Source organism: Scyliorhinus torazame, chromosome 3 (genome assembly GCF_047496885.1).
Source record: "Scyliorhinus torazame isolate Kashiwa2021f chromosome 3, sScyTor2.1, whole genome shotgun sequence".
NCBI lineage: Eukaryota > Metazoa > Chordata > Chondrichthyes > Carcharhiniformes > Scyliorhinidae > Scyliorhinus > Scyliorhinus torazame.
The window spans coordinates 377,107,886-377,127,865 of record NC_092709.1 but is presented as its reverse complement, the minus strand read 5'-3'; the positions used below and the strand labels follow the sequence as shown (position 1 = coordinate 377,127,865).

At 56.2% G+C, this 19,980-nt stretch overlaps 1 protein-coding gene across 4 annotated transcripts in view; it reads right to left on the bottom strand.

The window, feature by feature from the left end:
• LOC140409375 (dynactin subunit 1-like) overlaps window positions 1-19,980 on the bottom strand; it is a 276,463-nt gene that overhangs the window by 149,646 nt on the left and 106,837 nt on the right. The gene's annotated exons all lie outside the window — the stretch shown is intronic.

Below are 19,980 nucleotides of genomic sequence, written 5' to 3'. Positions count from 1 at the left end.
AGCGAGGAGACGGGAGTTTGAGAGAGCAAGAGAGGAGCCGGGAGTTTGAGAGAGCGAGAGAGGAGACGGGAGTTTGAGAGAGCGAGAGAGGAGACGGGAGTTTGAGAGAGCGAGAGAGGAGACGGGAGTTTGAGAGAGCGAGAGAGGAGACGGGAGTTTGAGAGAGCGAGAGAGGAGACGGGAGTTTGAGAGAGCGAGAGGGGAGACGGGAGTTTGGCAGAGCGAGAGAGGGGCAGGGGGTTTGAGAGAGCGAGAGAGGAGACGTGAGTTTGAGTGAGCGAGAGAGGAGACGGGGGTTTGAGAGAGCGAGAGAGGAGTAGGGAGTTTGAGAGAGCGATGAGACGGGAGTTTGAGAGAGCAAGAGAGGAGCCGGGAGTTTAAGAGAGCGAGAGAGGGGACGGGAGTTTGAGAGAGCGAGAGAGGAGAGGGGAGTTTGATAGAGAGAGAGAGGAGACGGGAGTTTGAGAGAGCGAGAGAGGAGACGGGAGTTTGAGAGAGCGAGAGAGGAGACGGGAGTTTGAGAGAGCGAGAGAGGAGACGGGAGTTTGAGAGATCGAGAGAGGAGACGGGAGTTTGAGAGATCGAGAGAGGAGACGGGAGTTTGAGACAGCGAGAGAGGAGACGGGAGTTTGAGAGAGCGAGAGAGGAGGCGGGAGTTTGAGAGAGCGAGAGAGGAGACGGGAGTTTGAGAGAGCGAGAGAGGAGACGGGAGTTTGGAAGAGCGAGAGAGGACCAGGACTTTGAGAGAGCGAGAGAGGAGAGGGGAGTTTGAGAGAGCGAGAGAGGAGACGGGAGTTTGAGAGAGCGAGAGAGGAGTAGGGAGTTTGAGAGAGCGATGAGACGGGAGTTTGAGAGAGCAAGAGAGGAGCCGGGAGTTTGAGAGAGCGAGAGGGGGGACGGGAGTTTGAGAGAGCGAGAGAGAGGCCGGGATTTTGAGAGAGCGAGAGAGGAGACGGGAGTTTGAGAGAGCGAGAGGGGCCGGGAGTTTGAGAGAGCGAGAGAGGAGACGGGAGTTTGAGAGAGCGAGAGAGGAGATGGGAGTTTCAGAAAGTGAGAGAGGAGACGGGAGTTTGAGAGAGCGACAGAGAAGACGGGAGTTTGAGCGAGCGAGAGAGAAGACGGGAGTTTGAGAGAGCGAGAGAGGAGACGGGAGTTTGAGAGCGGGACAGGAGCCGGGAGTTTGAAAGATCGAGAGAGGTGGGGAGTTTGAGAGAGCGAGAGAGGGGCCGGGGGTTTGAGAGAGCGAGTGAGGAGACGGGAGTTAGAGTGAGCGAGAGAGGAGACGGGAGTTTGAGAGAGCGAGAGAGGAGACGGGAGTTTGAGAGAGCGAGAGAGGAGACGGGAGTTTGGAAGAGCGAGAGAGGACCAGGAGTTTGAGAGAGCGAGAGAGGAGACGGGAGTTTGAGAGAGCGAGAGAGGAGACGGGAGTTTGAGAGAGCGAGAGAGGAGACGGGAGTTTGAGAGAGCGAGAGAGGAGACGGGAGTTTGAGAGAACGAGAGAGGAGACGGGAGTTTGAGAGAGCGAGAGAGGAGACGGGAGTTTGAGAGAGACTGAGTGGAGACGGGAGTTTGAGATAGCGAGAGAGGAGACGGGAGTTTGAGAGAGCGAGAGAGGAGACGGGAGTTTCAGAAAGCGAGAGTGGAGACGGGAGTTTGGAAGAGCGAGAGAGTAGACGGGAGTTTGGAAGAGCGAGAGTGGACCAGGAGTTTGAGAGAGCGAGAGAGGAGAGGGGAGTTTGAGAGAGCGAGAGGGGCCGGGAGTTTGAGAGAGCGAGAGAGGAGACGGGAGTTTGAGAGAGCGTGAGTGGAGACGGGCGTTTGAGATAGCGAGAGAGGAGACGGGAGTTTGACAGAGCGAGGAGACGGGAGTTTGAGAGAGCAAGAGAGGAGACGGGAGTTTGAGAGAGCGAGAGAGGAGACGGGAGTTTGAGAGAGCGAGGGAGGAGACGGGAGTTTGAGAGAGCGAGAGAGGAGACGGGAGTTTGAGAGAGCGAGAGAGGAGACGGGAGTTTGGAAGAGCGAGAGAGGACCAGGAGTTTGAGAGAGCGAGAGAGGAGACGGGAGTTTGAGAGAGCGAGAGAGGAGACGGGAGTTTGAGAGAGCGAGAGAGGAGACGGGAGTTTGAGAGAGCGAGAGAGGAGACGGGAGTTTGAGAGAGCGAGAGAGGAGACGGGAGTTTGAGAGAGCGAGAGAGGAGACGGGAGTTTGAGAGAGCGAGAGAGGAGACGGGAGTTTGAGAGAGCGAGAGAGGAGACGGGAGTTTGAGAGAGCGAGAGAGGAGACGGGAGTTTGAGAGAGCGAGAGAGGAGACGGGAGTTTGAGAGAGCGAGAGAGGAGACGGGAGTTTGAGAGAGCGAGAGAGGAGACGGGAGTTTGAGAGAGCGAGAGAGGAGACGGGAGTTTGAGAGAGCGAGAGAGGAGACGGGAGTTTGAGAGAGCGAGAGAGGAGACGGGAGTTTGAGAGAGCGTGAGTGGAGACGGGAGTTTGAGATAGCGAGAGAGGAGACGGGAGTTTGAGAGAGGGAGAGAGGAGACGGGAGTTTGAGAGAGTGAGGAGACGGGAGTTTGAGAGAGCAAGAGAGGAGCCGGGAGTTTCAGCGAGCGATAGAGGAGACGGGAATTTGAGAGAGCGAGAGAGGAGACGGGAGTTTGAGAGAGCGAGAGAGGAGACGGGAGTTTGAGAGAGCGAGAGAGGAGACGGGAGTTTGAGAGAGCGAGAGAGGAGACGGGAGTTTGAGAGAGCGAGAGAGGAGACGGGAGTTTGAGAGAGCGAGAGGGGAGACGGGAGTTTGAGAGAGCGAGAGAGGAGACGGGAGTTTCAGAAAGCGAGAGAGGAGACGGGAGTTTGAGAGAGCGAGAGAGGAGACGGGAGTTTGAGAGAGCGAGAGAGGAGACGGGAGTTTGAGAGAGCGAGATAGGAGTAGGGAGTTTGAGAGAGCGATGAGACGGGAGTTTGAGAGAGCAAGAGAGGAGCCGGGAGTTTGAGAGAGCGAGAGGGGGGACGGGAGTTTGAGAGAGCGAGAGAGGGGCCGGGATTTTGAGAGAGCGAGAGAGGAGACGGGAGTTTGAGAGAGCGAGAGGGGCCGGGAGTTTGAGACAGCGAGAGAGGAGACGGGAGTTTGAGAGAGCGTGAGTGGAGACGGGCGTTTGAGATAGCGAGAGAGGAGACGGGAGTTTGAGAGAGCGAGAGGGGGGACGGGAGTTTGAGAGAGCGAGAGAGAGGCCAGGATTTTGAGAGAGCGAGAGAGGAGACGGGAGTTTGAGAGAGCGAGAGGGGCCGGGAGTTTGAGAGAGCGAGAGAGGAGACGGGAGTTTGAGAGAGCGTGAGTGGAGACGGGAGTTTGAGATAGCGAGAGAGGAGACGGGAGTTTGAGAGAGCGAGGAGACGGGAGTTTGAGAGAGCAAGAGAGGAGCCGGGAGTTTCAGAGAGCGATAGAGGAGACGGGAATTTGAGAGAGCGAGAGAGGGGACTGGAGTTTGAGAGACCGAGAGAGGGGCCGGGAGTTTGAGAGCGCGAGAGAGGAGACGGGAGTTTGAGAGAGCGAGTGAGGAGACGGGAGTTTGAGAGAGCGAGAGAGAGGAGACGGGAGTTTGAGAGAGCGAGAGAGGAGACGGGAGTTTGAGAGAGCGAGTGAGGAGACGGGAGTTTGAGAGAGCGAGAGAGGAGACGGGAATTTGAGAGAGCGAGTGAGGAGACGGGAGTTTGAGAGAGCGAGAGAGGAGCCGGGAGTTTGAGAGAGCGAGAGAGGAGATGGGAGTTTGAGAGAGCGAGAGAGGAGACGGGAGTTTGAGAGAGCGAGAGAGGAAACGAGAGTTTGAGAGAGCTAGAGAGGAGACGGGTGTGTGAGAGAGCGAGAGAGGAGACGGGAGTTTGAGAGAGCGAGAGGGGCCGGGAGTTTGAGAGAGCGAGAGAGGAGACGGGAGTTTGAGAGAGCGTGAGTGGAGACGGGCGTTTGAGATAGCGAGAGAGGAGACGGGAGTTTGACAGAGCGAGGAGACGGGAGTTTGAGAGAGCAAGAGAGGAGACGGGAGTTTGAGAGAGCGAGAGAGGAGACGGGAGTTTGAGAGAGCGAGGGAGGAGACGGGAGTTTGAGAGAGCGAGAGAGGAGACGGGAGTTTGAGAGAGCGAGAGAGGAGACGGGAGTTTGGAAGAGCGAGAGAGGACCAGGAGTTTGAGAGAGCGAGAGAGGAGACGGGAGTTTGAGAGAGCGAGAGAGGAGACGGGAGTTTGAGAGAGCGAGAGAGGAGACGGGAGTTTGAGAGAGCGAGAGAGGAGACGGGAGTTTGAGAGAGCGAGAGAGGAGACGGGAGTTTGAGAGAGCGAGAGAGGAGACGGGAGTTTGAGAGAGCGAGAGAGGAGACGGGAGTTTGAGAGAGCGAGAGAGGAGACGGGAGTTTGAGAGAGCGAGAGAGGAGACGGGAGTTTGAGAGAGCGAGAGAGGAGACGGGAGTTTGAGAGAGCGAGAGAGGAGACGGGAGTTTGAGAGAGCGAGAGAGGAGACGGGAGTTTGAGAGAGCGAGAGAGGAGACGGGAGTTTGAGAGAGCGAGAGGGGAGACGGGAGTTTGAGAGAGCGAGAGAGGAGACGGGAGTTTCAGAAAGCGAGAGTGGAGACGGGAGTTTGGAAGAGCGAGAGAGTAGACGGGAGTTTGGAAGAGCGAGAGGGGACCAGGAGTTTGAGAGAGCGAGAGAGGAGAGGGGAGTTTGAGAGAGCGAGAGAGGAGACGGGAGTTTGAGAGAGCGAGAGAGGAGTAGGGAGTTTGAGAGAGCGATGAGACGGGAGTTTGAGAGAGCAAGAGAGGGGCCGGGATTTTGAGAGAGCGAGAGAGGAGACGGGAGTTTGAGAGAGCGAGAGGGGCCGGGAGTTTGAGACAGCGAGAGAGGAGACGGGAGTTTGAGAGAGCGTGAGTGGAGACGGGCGTTTGAGATAGCGAGAGAGGAGACGGGAGTTTGAGAGAGCGAGAGGGGGGACGGGAGTTTGAGAGAGCGAGACGGGAAGCAAATGGACGTATTAGTGAGAGGCAGCACGGTTTTGTGAAGGGGAGGTCGTGTCTCACTAACTTGATAGAGTTTTTCGAGGAGGTCACTAAGATGATTGATGCAGGTAGGGCAGTGGATGTTGTCTACATGGACTTCAGTAAGGCCTTTGACAAGGTCCCTCATGGTAGACTAGTACAAAAGGTGAAGTCACACGGGATCAGGGGTGAGCTGGCAAGGTGGATTCAGAACTGGCTAGGCCATAGAAGGCAGAGGGTAGCAATGGAGGGATGCTTTTCTAATTGGAGGGCTGTGACCAGTGGTGTTCCACAGGGATCAGTGCTGGGACCTTTGCTGTTTGTAGTATATATAAATGATTTGGAGGAAAATGTAACTGGTCTGATTAGTAAGTTTGCAGACGACACAAAGGTTGGTGGAATTGCGGATAGCGATGAGGACTGTCTGAGGATACAGCAGGATTTAGATTGTCTGGAGACTTGGGCGGAGAGATGGCAGATGGAGTTTAATCCGGACAAATGTGAGGTAATGCATTTTGGAAGGGCTAATGCAGGTAGGGAATATACAGTAAATGGTAGAACCCTCAAGAGTATTGAAAGTCAAAGAGATCTAGGAGTACAGGTCCACAGGTCATTGAAAGGGGCAACACAGGTGGAGAAGGTAGTCAAGAAGGCATACGGCATGCTTGCCTTCATTGGACGGGGCATTGAGTATAAGAATTGGCAAGTCATGTTGCAGCTGTATAGAACCTTAGTTAGGCCACACTTGGAGTATAGTGTTCAATTCTGGTCGCCACACTACCAGAAGGATGTGGAGGCTTTAGAGAGGGTGCAGAAGAGATTTACCAGAATGTTGCCTGGTATGGAGGGCATAAGCTATGAGGAGCGATTGAATAAACTCGGTTTGTTCTCTCTGGAACGAAGGAGGTTGAGGGGCGACCTGATAGAGGTCTACAAAATTATGAGGGGCATAGACAGAGTGGATAGTCAGAGGCTTTTCCCCAGGGTAGAGGGGTCAATTACTAGGGGGCATAGGTTTAAGGTGAGAGGGGCAAGGTTTAGAGTAGATGTACGAGGCAAGTTTTTTACGCAGAGGGTAGTGGGTGCCTGGAACTCGCTACCGGAGGAGGTAGTGGAAGCAGGGACGATAGGGACATTTAAGGGGCATCTTGACAAATATATGAATAGGATGGGAATAGAAGGATACGGACCCAGGAAGTGTAGAAGATTGTAGTTTAGTCGGGCAGTATGGTCGGCGCGGGCTTGGAGGGCCGAAGGGCCTGTTCCTGTGCTGTACATTTCTTTGTTCTTTGTTCTTTGAGAGAGGAGACGGGAGTTTGAGAGAGCTAGAGGGGCCGGGAGTTTGAGAGAGCGAGAGAGGAGACGGGAGTTTGAGAGAGCGTGTGTGGAGACGGGAGTTTGAGATAGCGAGAGAGGAGACGGGAGTTTGAGAGAGCGAGAGAGGAGACGGGAGTTTGAGAGAGCGAGGAGACGGGAGTTTGAGAGAGCAAGAGAGGAGCCGGGAGTTTCAGAGAGCGATAGAGGAGACGGGAATTTGAGAGAGCGAGAGAGGGGACTGGAGTTTGAGAGACCGAGAGAGGGGCCGGGAGTTTGAGAGCGCGAGAGAGGAGACGGGAGTTTGAGAGAGCGAGTGAGGAGACGGGAGTTTGAGAGAGCGAGAGAGAGGAGACGGGAGTTTGAGAGAGCGAGAGAGGAGACGGGAGTTTGAGAGAGCGAGTGAGGAGACGGGAGTTTGAGAGAGCGAGAGAGGAGACGGGAATTTGAGAGAGCGAGTGAGGAGACGGGAGTTTGAGAGAGCGAGAGAGGAGCCGGGAGTTTGAGAGAGCGAGAGAGGAGACGGGAGTTTGAGAGAGCGAGAGAGGAAACGAGAGTTTGAGAGAGCTAGAGAGGAGACGGGTGTGTGAGAGAGCGAGAGAGGAGACGGGAGTTTGAGAGAGCGAGAGAGGGGCCGGGAGTTTGAGAGAGAGAGAGAGAGAGAGAGAGAGGAGACCGGACTTTGAGAGAGCGAGAGAGGAGACGGGAGTTTGAGAGAGCGAGAGAGGAGATGGGAGTTTGAGAGAGCGAGAGAGAGACGGGAGTTTGAGAGAGTGATTGAGGAGCCGGGAGTTTGAGAGAGCGAGAGAGGAGACGGGACTTTGAGAGAGCGAGAGAGGAGACGGGAGTTTGAGAGAGCGAGAGAGGAGATGGGAGTTTGAGAGAGCGAGAGAGAGACGGGAGTTTCAGAGAGGGAGAGAGGAGACGGGAGTTTGAGAGAGCGAGGAGGTGGGAGTTTGAGAAAGCAAGAGAGTAGCCGGGAGTTTGAGAGAGCGATAGAGGTGACGGGAATTTGAGAGAGCGAGAGAGGGGACTGGAGTTTGAGAGAGCGAGAGAGGGGCCGGGAGTTTGAGAGAGCGAGAGAGGAGACGGGAGTTTGAGAGAGCGAGAGAGAGGCCGGGACTTTGAGAGAGGAGACGGGAGTTTGAGAGAGCGAGAGAGGAGACGGGAGTTTGAGAGAGCGAGAGAGGAGACGGGAGTTTGAGAGAGCGAGAGAGGAGCCGGGAGTTTGAGAGAGCGAGAGAGGAGACGGGAGTTTGCGAGCGAGAGAGGAGCCGGGGGTTTGAGAGAGCGAGAGAGGAGCCGGGAGTTTGAGAGAGCGAGAGAGGAGACGGGAGTTTGAGAGAGCGAGAGAGGAGCCGGGAGTTTGAGAGAGCGAGAGAGGAGACGGGAGTTTGAGAGAGCGAGAGAGGAGACGGGTGTTTGAGAGAGCGAGGAGATGGGAGTTTGAGAAAGCAAGAGAGGAGACGGGAGTTTGAGAGAGCGAGAGAGGAGACGGGAGTTTGAGAGAGCGAGTGAGGAGATGGGAGTTTGAGAGAGCGAGAGAGAGCAGACGGGAGTTAGAGAGAGCGAGAGAGGAGACGGGAGTTTGAGAGAGCGAGAGAGGAGACGGGAGTTTGAAAGAGCGAGAGAGGAGCCGGGAGTTTGAGAAAGCGAGAGAGGAGACGGGAGTTTTGAGAGAGCGAGAGAAGAGACGGGAGTTTGAACGAGCGAGAGAGGCGACGGGAGTTTGAGAGAGCGAGAGAGGCGACGGGAGTTTGAGAGAGCGAGAGAGGCGACGGGAGTTTGAGAGAGCGAGAGAGGAAACGGGAGTTTGAGAGAGCGAGAGAGAGCAGACGGGAGTTAGAGAGAGCGAGAGAGGAGACGGGAGTTTGAGAAAGCGAGAGAGGAGACGGGAGTTTGAGAGAGGAGACGGGAGTTTGAGAGAGCGAGAGAGGAGACGGGAGTTTGAAAGAGCGAGAGAGGAGCCGGGAGTTTGAGAAAGCGAGAGAGGAGACGGGAGTTTTGAGAGAGCGAGAGAAGAGACGGGAGTTTGAACGAGCGAGAGAGGCGACGGGAGTTTGAGAGAGCGAGAGAGGCGACGGGAGTTTGAGAGAGCCGAAGGGAGTTTGAGAGAGCGAGAGAGGAAACGGGAGTTTGAGAGAGCGAGAGAGGAGACGGGAGTTTGAGAGCGAGAGAGGAGACGGGAGTTTGAGAGAGCGAGAGAGGTGACGGGAGTTTGAGAGAGCGAGAGAGGTGACGGGAGTTTGAGAGAGCGAGAGAGGTGACTGGAGTTTGAGCGATCGAGAGAGGTGACGGGAGTTTGAGAGAGCTAGAGAGGAGACGGGAGTTTGAGAGAGCGAGAGAGGAGACGGGAGTTTGAGAGAGCGAGAGAGGAGACGGGAGTTTGAAAGAGCGAGAGAGGAGCCGGGAGTTTGAGAAAGCGAGAGAGGAGACGGGAGTTTGACAGAGCGAGAGAGGAGACGGGACATTGAAAGAGCGAGAGAGGAGACGGGAGTTTGAGAGAGCGAAGGAGGAGACGGGAGTTTGAGAGAGCGAAGGAGGAGACGGGAGTTTGAGAGAGCGAAGAAGGAGACGGTAGTTTGAGAGAGCGAAGAAGGAGACGGTAGTTTGAGAGAGCGAGAGGGGAGCCGGGAGTTTGAGAGAGCGAGAGAGGAGACGGGAGTTTGAGAGAGCGAGAGAGGAGACGGGAGTTTGAGAGAGCGAGAGAGGAGCCGGGAGTTTGAAAGAGCGAGAGAGGAGACGGGAGTTTGAAAGAGCGAGAGAGGAGACGGGAGTTTGAGAAAGCGAAAGAGGAGACGGGAGTTTGAGAGAGCGAGAGAGGAGACGGGAGTTTGAGAGAGCGAGAGAGGAGACGTGAGAGAGCGAGAGAGGAGACGGGAGTTTGAAAGAGCGAGAGAGGAGACTGGAGTTTGAAAGAGCGAGAGAGGAGACGGGAGTTTGAAAGAGCGAGAGAGGAGCCGGGAGTTTGAGAAAGCGAGAGAGGAGACGGGAGTTTGAGAGAGCGAGAGAAGAGATGGGAGTTTGAACGAGCGAGAGAGGCGACGGGAGTTTGAGAGAGCGAGAGAGGCGACGGGAGTTTGAGAGAGCGAGAGAGGAGACGGGAGTTTGAGAGCGAGAGAGGAGACGGGAGTTTGAGAGAGCGAGAGAGGTGACGGGAGTTTGAGAGAGCGAGAGAGGTGACGGGAGTTTGAGAGATCGAGAGAGGTGACGGGAGTTTGAGAGAGCTAGAGAGGAGACGGGAGTTTGAGAGAGCTAGAGAGGAGACGGGAGTTTGAGAGAGCGAGAGAGGAGCCGGGAGTTTGAGAGAGCGAGAGAGGAGCCGGGAGTTTGAGAGAGCGAGAGAGGAGCCGGGAGTTTGAAAGAGGGAGAGAGGAGCCGGGAGTTTGAAAGAGGGAGAGAGGAGCCGAGAGTTTGAAAGAGGGAGAGAGGAACTGGGTGTTTGAGAGAGCGAGAGAGGAGATGGGAGTTTGAAAGAGCGAGAGAGGAGACGGGAGTTTGAGAGAGCGAGAGAGGAGCCGGGAGTTTGAGAAAGCGAGAGAGGAGACGGGAGTTTGACAGAGCGAGAGAGGAGACTGGACATTGAGAGAGCGAGAGAGGAGACGGGAGTTTGAGAGAGCGAAGGAGGAGACGGGAGTTTGAGAGAGCGAAGGAGGAGACGGGAGTTTGAAAGAGCGAGAGAGGAGACGGGAGTTTGAGAGAGCGAGAGAGGAGACGGGAGTTTGAGAGAGCGAGAGGGGAGACGGGAGTTTGAGAGAGCGAGAGAGGAGACGGGAGTTTGAGAGAGCGAGAGAGGAGCCGGGAGTTTGAGAGAGCGAGAGAGGAGACGGGAGTTTGAGAGAGCGAGAGGGGAGACGGGAGTTTGAGAGAGCGAGAGAGGAGACGGGAGTTTGAGAGAGCGAGAGAGGAGACGGGAGTTTGAAAGAGCGAGAGAGGAGACGGGAGTTTGAGAGAGCGAGAGAGGAGACGGGAGTTTGAGAGAGCGAGAGAGGAGACGGGAGTTTGAGCGAGCGAAAGAGGAGACGGGAGTTTGAGAGAGCGAGAGAGGAGACGGGAGTTTGAGAGAGCGAGAGAGGAGCCGGGAGTTTGAGAGAGCGAGAGAGGAGCCGGGAGTTTGAGAGAGCGAGAGAGGAGACGGGAGTTTGAGAGAGCGAGAGAGGAGACGGGAGTTTGAGAGAGCGAGAGAGGAGGCGGGAGTTTGAGAGAGCGAGAGAGGAGACGGGAGTTTGAGAGAGCGAGAGAGGAGACGGGAGTTTGAGAGAGCGAGAGAGGAGGCGGGAGTTTGAGAGAGCGAGAGAGGAGACGGGAGTTTGAGAGAGCTAGAGAGGAGACGGGAGTTTGAGAGAGCGAGAGAGGAGACGGGAGTTTGAGAGAGCGAGAGAGGAGCCGGAAGTTTGAGAGAGCGAGAGAGGAGACGGGAGTTTGAGAGAGCGAGAGAGGAGACGGGAGTTTGAGAGAGCGAGAGAGGAGTAGGGAGTTTGAGAGAGCGATGAGACGGGAGTTTGAGAGAGCAAGAGAGGAGCCGGGAGTTTGAGAGAGCGAGAGGGGGGACGGGAGTTTGAGAGAGCGAGAGAGGGGCCGGGATTTTGAGAGAGCGAGAGAGGAGACGGGAGTTTGAGAGAGCGAGAGGGGCCGGGAGTTTGAGACAGCGAGAGAGGAGACGGGAGTTTGAGAGAGCGTGAGTGGAGACGGGCGTTTGAGATAGCGAGAGAGGAGACGGGAGTTTGAGAGAGCGAGAGGGGGGACGGGAGTTTGAGAGAGCAAGAGAGAGGCCAGGATTTTGAGAGAGCGAGAGAGGAGACGGGAGTTTGAGAGAGCGAGAGGGGCCGGGAGTTTGAGAGAGCGAGAGAGGAGACGGGAGTTTGAGAGAGCGTGAGTGGAGACGGGAGTTTGAGATAGCGAGAGAGGAGACGGGAGTTTGAGAGAGCGAGAGAGGAGACGGGAGTTTGAGAGAGCGAGGAGACGGGAGTTTGAGAGAGCAAGAGAGGAGCCGGGAGTTTCAGAGAGCGATAGAGGAGACGGGAATTTGAGAGAGCGAGAGAGGGGACTGGAGTTTGAGAGACCGAGAGAGGGGCCGGGAGTTTGAGAGCGCGAGAGAGGAGACGGGAGTTTGAGAGAGCGAGTGAGGAGACGGGAGTTTGAGAGAGCGAGAGAGAGGAGACGGGAGTTTGAGAGAGCGAGAGAGGAGACGGGAGTTTGAGAGAGCGAGTGAGGAGACGGGAGTTTGAGAGAGCGAGAGAGGAGACGGGAATTTGAGAGAGCGAGTGAGGAGACGGGAGTTTGAGAGAGCGAGAGAGGAGCCGGGAGTTTGAGAGAGCGAGAGAGGAGATGGGAGTTTGAGAGAGCGAGAGAGGAGACGGGAGTTTGAGAGAGCGAGAGAGGAAACGAGAGTTTGAGAGAGCTAGAGAGGAGACGGGTGTGTGAGAGAGCGAGAGAGGAGACGGGAGTTTGAGAGAGCGAGAGGGGCCGGGAGTTTGAGAGAGCGAGAGAGGAGACGGGAGTTTGAGAGAGCGTGAGTGGAGACGGGCGTTTGAGATAGCGAGAGAGGAGACGGGAGTTTGACAGAGCGAGGAGACGGGAGTTTGAGAGAGCAAGAGAGGAGACGGGAGTTTGAGAGAGCGAGAGAGGAGACGGGAGTTTGAGAGAGCGAGGGAGGAGACGGGAGTTTGAGAGAGCGAGAGAGGAGACGGGAGTTTGAGAGAGCGAGAGAGGAGACGGGAGTTTGGAAGAGCGAGAGAGGACCAGGAGTTTGAGAGAGCGAGAGAGGAGACGGGAGTTTGAGAGAGCGAGAGAGGAGACGGGAGTTTGAGAGAGCGAGAGAGGAGACGGGAGTTTGAGAGAGCGAGAGAGGAGACGGGAGTTTGAGAGAGCGAGAGAGGAGACGGGAGTTTGAGAGAGCGAGAGAGGAGACGGGAGTTTGAGAGAGCGAGAGAGGAGACGGGAGTTTGAGAGAGCGAGAGAGGAGACGGGAGTTTGAGAGAGCGAGAGAGGAGACGGGAGTTTGAGAGAGCGAGAGAGGAGACGGGAGTTTGAGAGAGCGAGAGAGGAGACGGGAGTTTGAGAGAGCGAGAGAGGAGACGGGAGTTTGAGAGAGCGAGAGAGGAGACGGGAGTTTGAGAGAGCGTGAGTGGAGACGGGAGTTTGAGATAGCGAGAGAGGAGACGGGAGTTTGAGAGAGGGAGAGAGGAGACGGGAGTTTGAGAGAGCGAGGAGACGGGAGTTTGAGAGAGCAAGAGAGGAGCCGGGAGTTTCAGCGAGCGATAGAGGAGACGGGAATTTGAGAGAGCGAGAGAGGAGACGGGAGTTTGAGAGAGCGAGAGGGGAGACGGGAGTTTGAGAGAGCGAGAGAGGAGACGGGAGTTTGAGAGAGCGAGAGAGGAGACGGGAGTTTGAGAGAGCGAGAGAGGAGACGGGAGTTTGAGAGAGCGAGAGGGGAGACGGGAGTTTGAGAGAGCGAGAGAGGAGACGGGAGTTTCAGAAAGCGAGAGTGGAGACGGGAGTTTGGAAGAGCGAGAGAGTAGACGGGAGTTTGGAAGAGCGAGAGAGGACCAGGAGTTTGAGAGAGCGAGAGAGGAGAGGGGAGTTTGAGAGAGCGAGAGAGGAGACGGGAGTTTGAGAGAGCGAGAGAGGAGTAGGGAGTTTGAGAGAGCGATGAGACGGGAGTTTGAGAGAGCAAGAGAGGAGCCGGGAGTTTGAGAGAGCGAGAGGGGGGACGGGAGTTTTAGAGAGCGAGAGAGGGGCCGGGATTTTGAGAGAGCGAGAGAGGAGACGGGAGTTTGAGAGAGCGAGAGGGGCCGGGAGTTTGAGACAGCGAGAGAGGAGACGGGAGTTTGAGAGAGCGTGAGTGGAGACGGGCGTTTGAGATAGCGAGAGAGGAGACGGGAGTTTGAGAGAGCGAGAGGGGGGACGGGAGTTTGAGAGAGCGAGAGAGAGGCCAGGATTTTGAGAGAGCGAGAGAGGAGACGGGAGTTTGAGAGAGCGAGAGGGGCCGGGAGTTTGAGAGAGCGAGAGAGGAGACGGGAGTTTGAGAGAGCGTGAGTGGAGACGGGAGTTTGAGATAGCGAGAGAGGAGACGGGAGTTTGAGAGAGCGAGAGAGGAGACGGGAGTTTGAGAGAGCGAGGAGACGGGAGTTTGAGAGAGCAAGAGAGGAGCCGGGAGTTTCAGAGAGCGATAGAGGAGACGGGAATTTGAGAGAGCGAGAGAGGGGACTGGAGTTTGAGAGACCGAGAGAGGGGCCGGGAGTTTGAGAGCGCGAGAGAGGAGACGGGAGTTTGAGAGAGCGAGTGAGGAGACGGGAGTTTGAGAGAGCGAGAGAGAGGAGACGGGAGTTTGAGAGAGCGAGAGAGGAGACGGGAGTTTGAGAGAGCGAGTGAGGAGACGGGAGTTTGAGAGAGCGAGAGAGGAGACGGGACTTTGAGAGAGCGAGTGAGGAGACGGGAGTTTGAGAGAGCGAGAGAGGAGCCGGGAGTTTGAGAGAGCGAGAGAGGAGATGGGAGTTTGAGAGAGCGAGAGAGGAGACGGGAGTTTGAGAGAGCTAGAGAGGAAACGAGAGTTTGAGAGAGCTAGAGAGGAGACGGGTGTGTGAGAGAGCGAGAGAGGAGACGGGAGTTTGAGAGAGCGAGAGAGGGGCCGGGAGTTTGAGAGAGAGAGAGAGAGAGAGAGAGAGGAGACCGGACTTTGAGAGAGCGAGAGAGGAGACGGGAGTTTGAGAGAGCGAGAGAGGAGATGGGAGTTTGAGAGAGCGAGAGAGAGACGGGAGTTTGAGAGAGTGATTGAGGAGCCGGGAGTTTGAGAGAGCGAGAGAGGAGACGGGACTTTGAGAGAGCGAGAGAGGAGACGGGAGTTTGAGAGAGCGAGAGAGGAGATGGGAGTTTGAGAGAGCGAGAGAGAGACGGGAGTTTCAGAGAGGGAGAGAGGAGACGGGAGTTTGAGAGAGCGAGGAGGTGGGAGTTTGAGAAAGCAAGAGAGTAGCCGGGAGTTTGAGAGAGCGATAGAGGAGACGGGAATTTGAGAGAGCGAGAGAGGGGACTGGAGTTTGAGAGAGCGAGAGAGGGGCCGGGAGTTTGAGAGAGCGAGAGAGGAGACGGGAGTTTGAGAGAGCGAGAGAGAGGCCGGGACTTTGAGAGAGGAGACGGGAGTTTGAGAGAGCGAGAGAGGAGACGGGAGTTTGAGAGAGCGAGAGAGGAGACGGGAGTTTGAGAGAGCGAGAGAGGAGCCGGGAGTTTGAGAGAGCGAGAGAGGAGACGGGAGTTTGCGAGCGAGAGAGGAGCCGGGGGTTTGAGAGCGAGAGAGGAGCCGGGAGTTTGAGAGAGCGAGAGAGGAGACGGGAGTTTGAGAGAGCGAGAGAGGAGCCGGGAGTTTGAGAGAGCGAGAGAGGAGACGGGAGTTTGAGAGAGCGAGAGAGGAGACGGGTGTTTGAGAGAGCGAGGAGATGGGAGTTTGAGAAAGCAAGAGAGGAGACGGGAGTTTGAGAGAGCGAGAGAGGAGACGGGAGTTTGAGAGAGCGAGTGAGGAGATGGGAGTTTGAGAGAGCGAGAGAGAGCAGACGGGAGTTAGAGAGAGCGAGAGAGGAGACGGGAGTTTGAGAGAGCGAGAGAGGAGACGGGAGTTTGAAAGAGCGAGAGAGGAGCCGGGAGTTTGAGAAAGCGAGAGAGGAGACGGGAGTTTTGAGAGAGCGAGAGAAGAGACGGGAGTTTGAACGAGCGAGAGAGGCGACGGGAGTTTGAGAGAGCGAGAGAGGCGACGGGAGTTTGAGAGAGCGAGAGAGGCGACGGGAGTTTGAGAGAGCGAGAGAGGAAACGGGAGTTTGAGAGAGCGAGAGAGGAGACGGGAGTTTGAGAGCGAGAGAGGAGACGGGAGTTTGAGAAAGCAAGAGAGGAGACGGGAGTTTGAGAGAGCGAGAGAGGAGACGGGAGTTTGAGAGAGCGAGTGAGGAGATGGGAGTTTGAGAGAGCGAGAGAGAGCAGACGGGAGTTAGAGAGAGCGAGAGAGGAGACGGGAATTTGAGAAAGCGAGAGAGGTGACGGGAGTTTGAGAGAGGAGACGGGAGTTTGAGAGAGCGAGAGAGGAGACGGGAGTTTGAAAGAGCGAGAGAGGAGCCGGGAGTTTGAGAAAGCGAGAGAGGAGACGGGAGTTTTGAACGAGCGAGAGAGGAAACGGGAGTTTGAGAGAGCGAGAGAGGAGACGGGAGTTTGAGAGCGAGAGAGGAGACGGGAGTTTGAGAGAGCGAGAGAGGTGACGGGAGTTTGACAGAGCGAGAGAGGTGACGGGAGTTTGAGAGAGCGAGAGAGGTGACTGGAGTTTGAGCGATCGAGAGAGGTGACGGGAGTTTGAGAGAGCTAGAGAGGAGACGGGAGTTTGAGAGAGCGAGAGAGGAGACGGGAGTTTGAGAGAGCGAGAGAGGAGCCGGAAGTTTGAGAGAGCGAGAGAGGAGACGGGAGTTTGAAAGAGCGAGAGAGGAGCCGGGAGTTTGAGAAAGCGAGAGAGGAGACGGGAGTTTGACAGAGCGAGAGAGGAGACGGGACATTGACAGAGCGAGAGAGGAGACGGGAGTTTGAGAGAGCGAAGGAGGAGACGGGAGTTTGAGAGAGCGAAGGAGGAGACGGGAGTTTGAGAGAGCGAAGAAGGAGACGGTAGTTTGAGAGAGCGAAGAAGGAGACGGTAGTTTGAGAGAGCGAGAGGGGAGCCGGGAGTTTGAGAGAGCGAGAGAGGAGACGGGAGTTTGAGAGAGCGAGAGAGGAGACGGGAGTTTGAGAGAGCGAGAGAGGAGCCGGGAGTTTGAAAGAGCGAGAGAGGAGACGGGAGTTTGAAAGAGCGAGAGAGGAGACGGGAGTTTGAGAAAGCGAAAGAGGAGACGGGAGTTTGAGAGAGCGAGAGAGGAGACGGGAGTTTGAGAGAGCGAGAGAGGAGACGTGAGAGAGCGAGAGAGGAGACGGGAGTTTGAAAGAGCGAGAGAGGAGACTGGAGTTTGAAAGAGCGAGAGAGGAGACGGGAGTTTGAAAGAGCGAGAGAGGAGCCGGGAGTTTGAGAAAGCGAGAGAGGAGACGGGAGTTTGAGAGAGCGAGAGAAGAGATGGGAGTTTGAACGAGCGAGAGAGGCGACGGGAGTTTGAGAGAGCGAGAGAGGCGACGGGAGTTTGAGAGAGCGAGAGAGGAGACGGGAGTTTGAGAGCGAGAGAGGAGACGGGAGTTTGAGAGAGCGAGAGAGGTGACGGGAGTTTGAGAGATCGAGAGAGGTGACGGGAGTTTGAGAGAGCTAGAGAGGAGACGGGAGTTTGAGAGAGCTAGAGAGGAGACGGGAGTTTGAGAGAGCGAGAGAGGAGCCGGGAGTTTGAAAGAGGGAGAGAGGAGCCGGGAGTTTGAAAGAGGGAGAGAGGAACTGGGTGTTTGAGAGAGCGAGAGAGGAGATGGGAGTTTGAAAGAGCGAGAGAGGAGACGGGAGTTTGAGAGAGCGAGAGAGGAGCCGGGAGTTTGAGAAAGCGAGAGAGGAGACGGGAGTTTGACAGAGCGAGAGAGGAGACTGGACATTGAGAGAGCGAGAGAGGAGACGGGAGTTTGAGAGAGCGAAGGAGGAGACGGGAGTTTGAGAGAGCGAAGGAGGAGACGGTAGTTTGAGAGAGCGAGAGGGGAGCCGGGAGTTTGAGAGAGCGAGAGAGGAGACGGGAGTTTGAGAGAGCGAGAGGGGAGACGGGAGTTTGAGAGAGCGAGAGAGGAGACGGGAGTTTGAGAGAGCGAGAGAGGAGACGGGAGTTTGAAAGAGCGAGAGAGGAGACGGGAGTTTGAGAGACCGTGAGAGGAGACGGGAGTTTGAGAGAGCGAGAGAGGAGACGGGAGTTTGAGCGAGCGAAAGAGGAGACGGGAGTTTGAGAGAGCGAGAGAGGAGACGGGAGTTTGAGAGAGCGAGAGAGGAGCCGGGAGTTTGAGAGAGCGAGAGAGGAGCCGGGAGTTTGAGAGAGCGAGAGAGGAGACGGGAGTTTGAGAGAGCGAGAGAGGAGACGGGAGTTTGAGAGAGCGAGAGAGGAGGCGGGAGTTTGAGAGAGCGAGAGAGGAGACGGGAGTTTGAGAGAGCGAGAGAGGAGACGGGAGTTTGAGAGAGCGAGAGAGGAGACGGGAGTTTGAGAGAGCGAGAGAGGAGGCGGGAGTTTGAGAGAGCGAGAGAGGAGACGGGAGTTTGAGAGAGCTAGAGAGGAGACGGGAGTTTGAGAGAGCGAGAGAGGAGACGGGAGTTTGAGAGAGCGAGAGAGGAGCCGGAAGTTTGAGAGAGCGAGAGAGGAGACGGGAGTTTGAAAGAGCGAGAGAGGAGCCGGGAGTTTGAGAAAGCGAGAGAGGAGACGGGAGTTTGACAGAGCGAGAGAGGAGACGGGACATTGAAAGAGCGAGAGAGGAGACGGGAGTTTGAGAGAGCGAAGGAGGAGACGGGAGTTTGAGAGAGCGAAGGAGGAGACGGGAGTTTGAGAGAGCGAAGAAGGAGACGGTAGTTTGAGAGAGCGAAGAAGGAGACGGTAGTTTGAGAGAGCGAGAGGGGAGCCGGGAGTTTGAGAGAGCGAGAGAGGAGACGGGAGTTTGAGAGAGCGAGAGAGGAGACGGGAGTTTGAGAGAGCGAGAGAGGAGACGGGAGTTTGAGAGAGCGAGAGAGGAGCCGGGAGTTTGAAAGAGCGAGAGAGGAGACGGGAGTTTGAAAGAGCGAGAGAGGAGACGGGAGTTTGAGAAAGCGAAAGAGGAGACGGGAGTTTGAGAGAGCGAGAGAGGAGACGGGAGTTTGAGAGAGCGAGAGAGGAGACGGGAGTTTGAGAGAGCGAGAGAGGAGACGTGAGAGAGCGAGAGAGGAGACGGGAGTTTGAAAGAGCGAGAGAGGAGACTGGAGTTTGAAAGAGCGAGAGAGGAGCCGGGAGTTTGAGAAAGCGAGAGAGGAGACGGGAGTTTGAGAGAGCGAGAGAAGAGATGGGAGTTTGAACGAGCGAGAGAGGCGACGGGAGTTTGAGAGAGCGAGAGAGGCGACGGGAGTTTGAGAGAGCGAGAGAGGAGACGGGAGTTTGAGAGCGAGAGAGGAGACGGGAGTTTGAGAGAGCGAGAGAGGTGACGGGAGTTTGAGAGAGCGAGAGAGGTGACGGGAGTTTGAGAGATCGAGAGAGGTGACGGGAGTTTGAGAGAGCTAGAGAGGAGACGGGAGTTTGAGAGAGCTAGAGAGGAGACGGGAGTTTGAGAGAGCGAGAGAGGAGCCGGGAGTTTGAGAGAGCGAGAGAGGAGCCGGGAGTTTGAAAGAGGGAGAGAGGAGCCGGGAGTTTGAAAGAGGGAGAGAGGAACTGGGTGTTTGAGAGAGCGAGAGAGGAGATGGGAGTTTGAAAGAGCGAGAGAGGAGACGGGAGTTTGAGAGAGCGAGAGAGGAGCCGGGAGTTTGAGAAAGCGAGAGAGGAGACGGGAGTTTGACAGAGCGAGAGAGGAGACTGGACATTGAGAGAGCGAGAGAGGAGACGGGAGTTTGAGAGAGCGAAGGAGGAGACGGGAGTTTGAGAGAGCGAAGGAGGAGACGGTAGTTTGAGAGAGCGAGAGGGGAGCCGGGAGTTTGAGAGAGCGAGAGAGGAGACGGGAGTTTGAGAGAGCGAGAGGGGAGACGGGAGTTTGAGAGAGCGAGAGAGGAGACGGGAGTTTGAGAGAGCGAGAGAGGAGACGGGAGTTTGAAAGAGCGAGAGAGGAGACGGGAGTTTGAGAGAGCGAGAGAGGAGACGGGAGTTTGAGAGAGCGAGAGAGGAGACGGGAGTTTGAGCGAGCGAAAGAGGAGACGGGAGTTTGAGAGAGCGAGAGAGGAGACGGGAGTTTGAGAGAGCGAGAGAGGAGCCGGGAGTTTGAGAGAGCGAGAGAGGAGCCGGGAGTTTGAGAGAGCGAGAGAGGAGCCGGGAGTTTGAGAGAGCGAGAGAGGAGACGGGAGTTTGAGAGAGCGAGAGAGGAGGCGGGAGTTTGAGAGAGCGAGAGAGGAGACGGGAGTTTGAGAGAGCGAGAGAGGAGACGGGAGTTTGAGAGAGCGAGAGAGGAGACGGGAGTTTGAGAGAGCGAGAGAGGAGACGGGAGTTTGAGAGAGCGAGAGAGGAGCCGGGAGTTTGAGAGAGCGAGAGGGGAGCCGGGAGTTTGAGAGAGCGAGAGCGGAGCCGGGAGTTTGAGAGAGCAAGAGAGGAGACGTGAGTTTGAGAGAGCGAGAGAGGAGCCGGGAGTTTGAGAGAGCGAGAGGGGAGCCGGTAGTTTGAGAGAGCGAGAGCGGAGCCGGGAGTTTGAGAGAGCAAGAGAGGAGCCGGGAGTTTGAGAGAGCGGAGTGTCAGGGGAAGGGAATACTTCTCTGGTGTAGGGGCGTTTGAGAGAGCGAGAGGGGAGAAGGATAAATACAAATGCTGTTCAGAAAGTGTCGTGGGACCAACCAAAGGCGCCGATTGGTAAGTCCCGAGAGTATTTTCAATCTTTTAAAGTAATTCATTGCTCCATATTAAGGTCGGGACAAAAGAAAAGGTGTATGGAACAGTCCTGGACTATTCTAACTGAAGTGTTTGGTGGGAAAGGTTCCTCTCCGTGCTCAGTGTGGGTTTGGCCAGGGTCACTCAGCTCCTGACCTCCTTCCAGCTTTGGTTCAAACAGGGCCCACTGAGCGGAAGCGGCTGGGAAGCGGC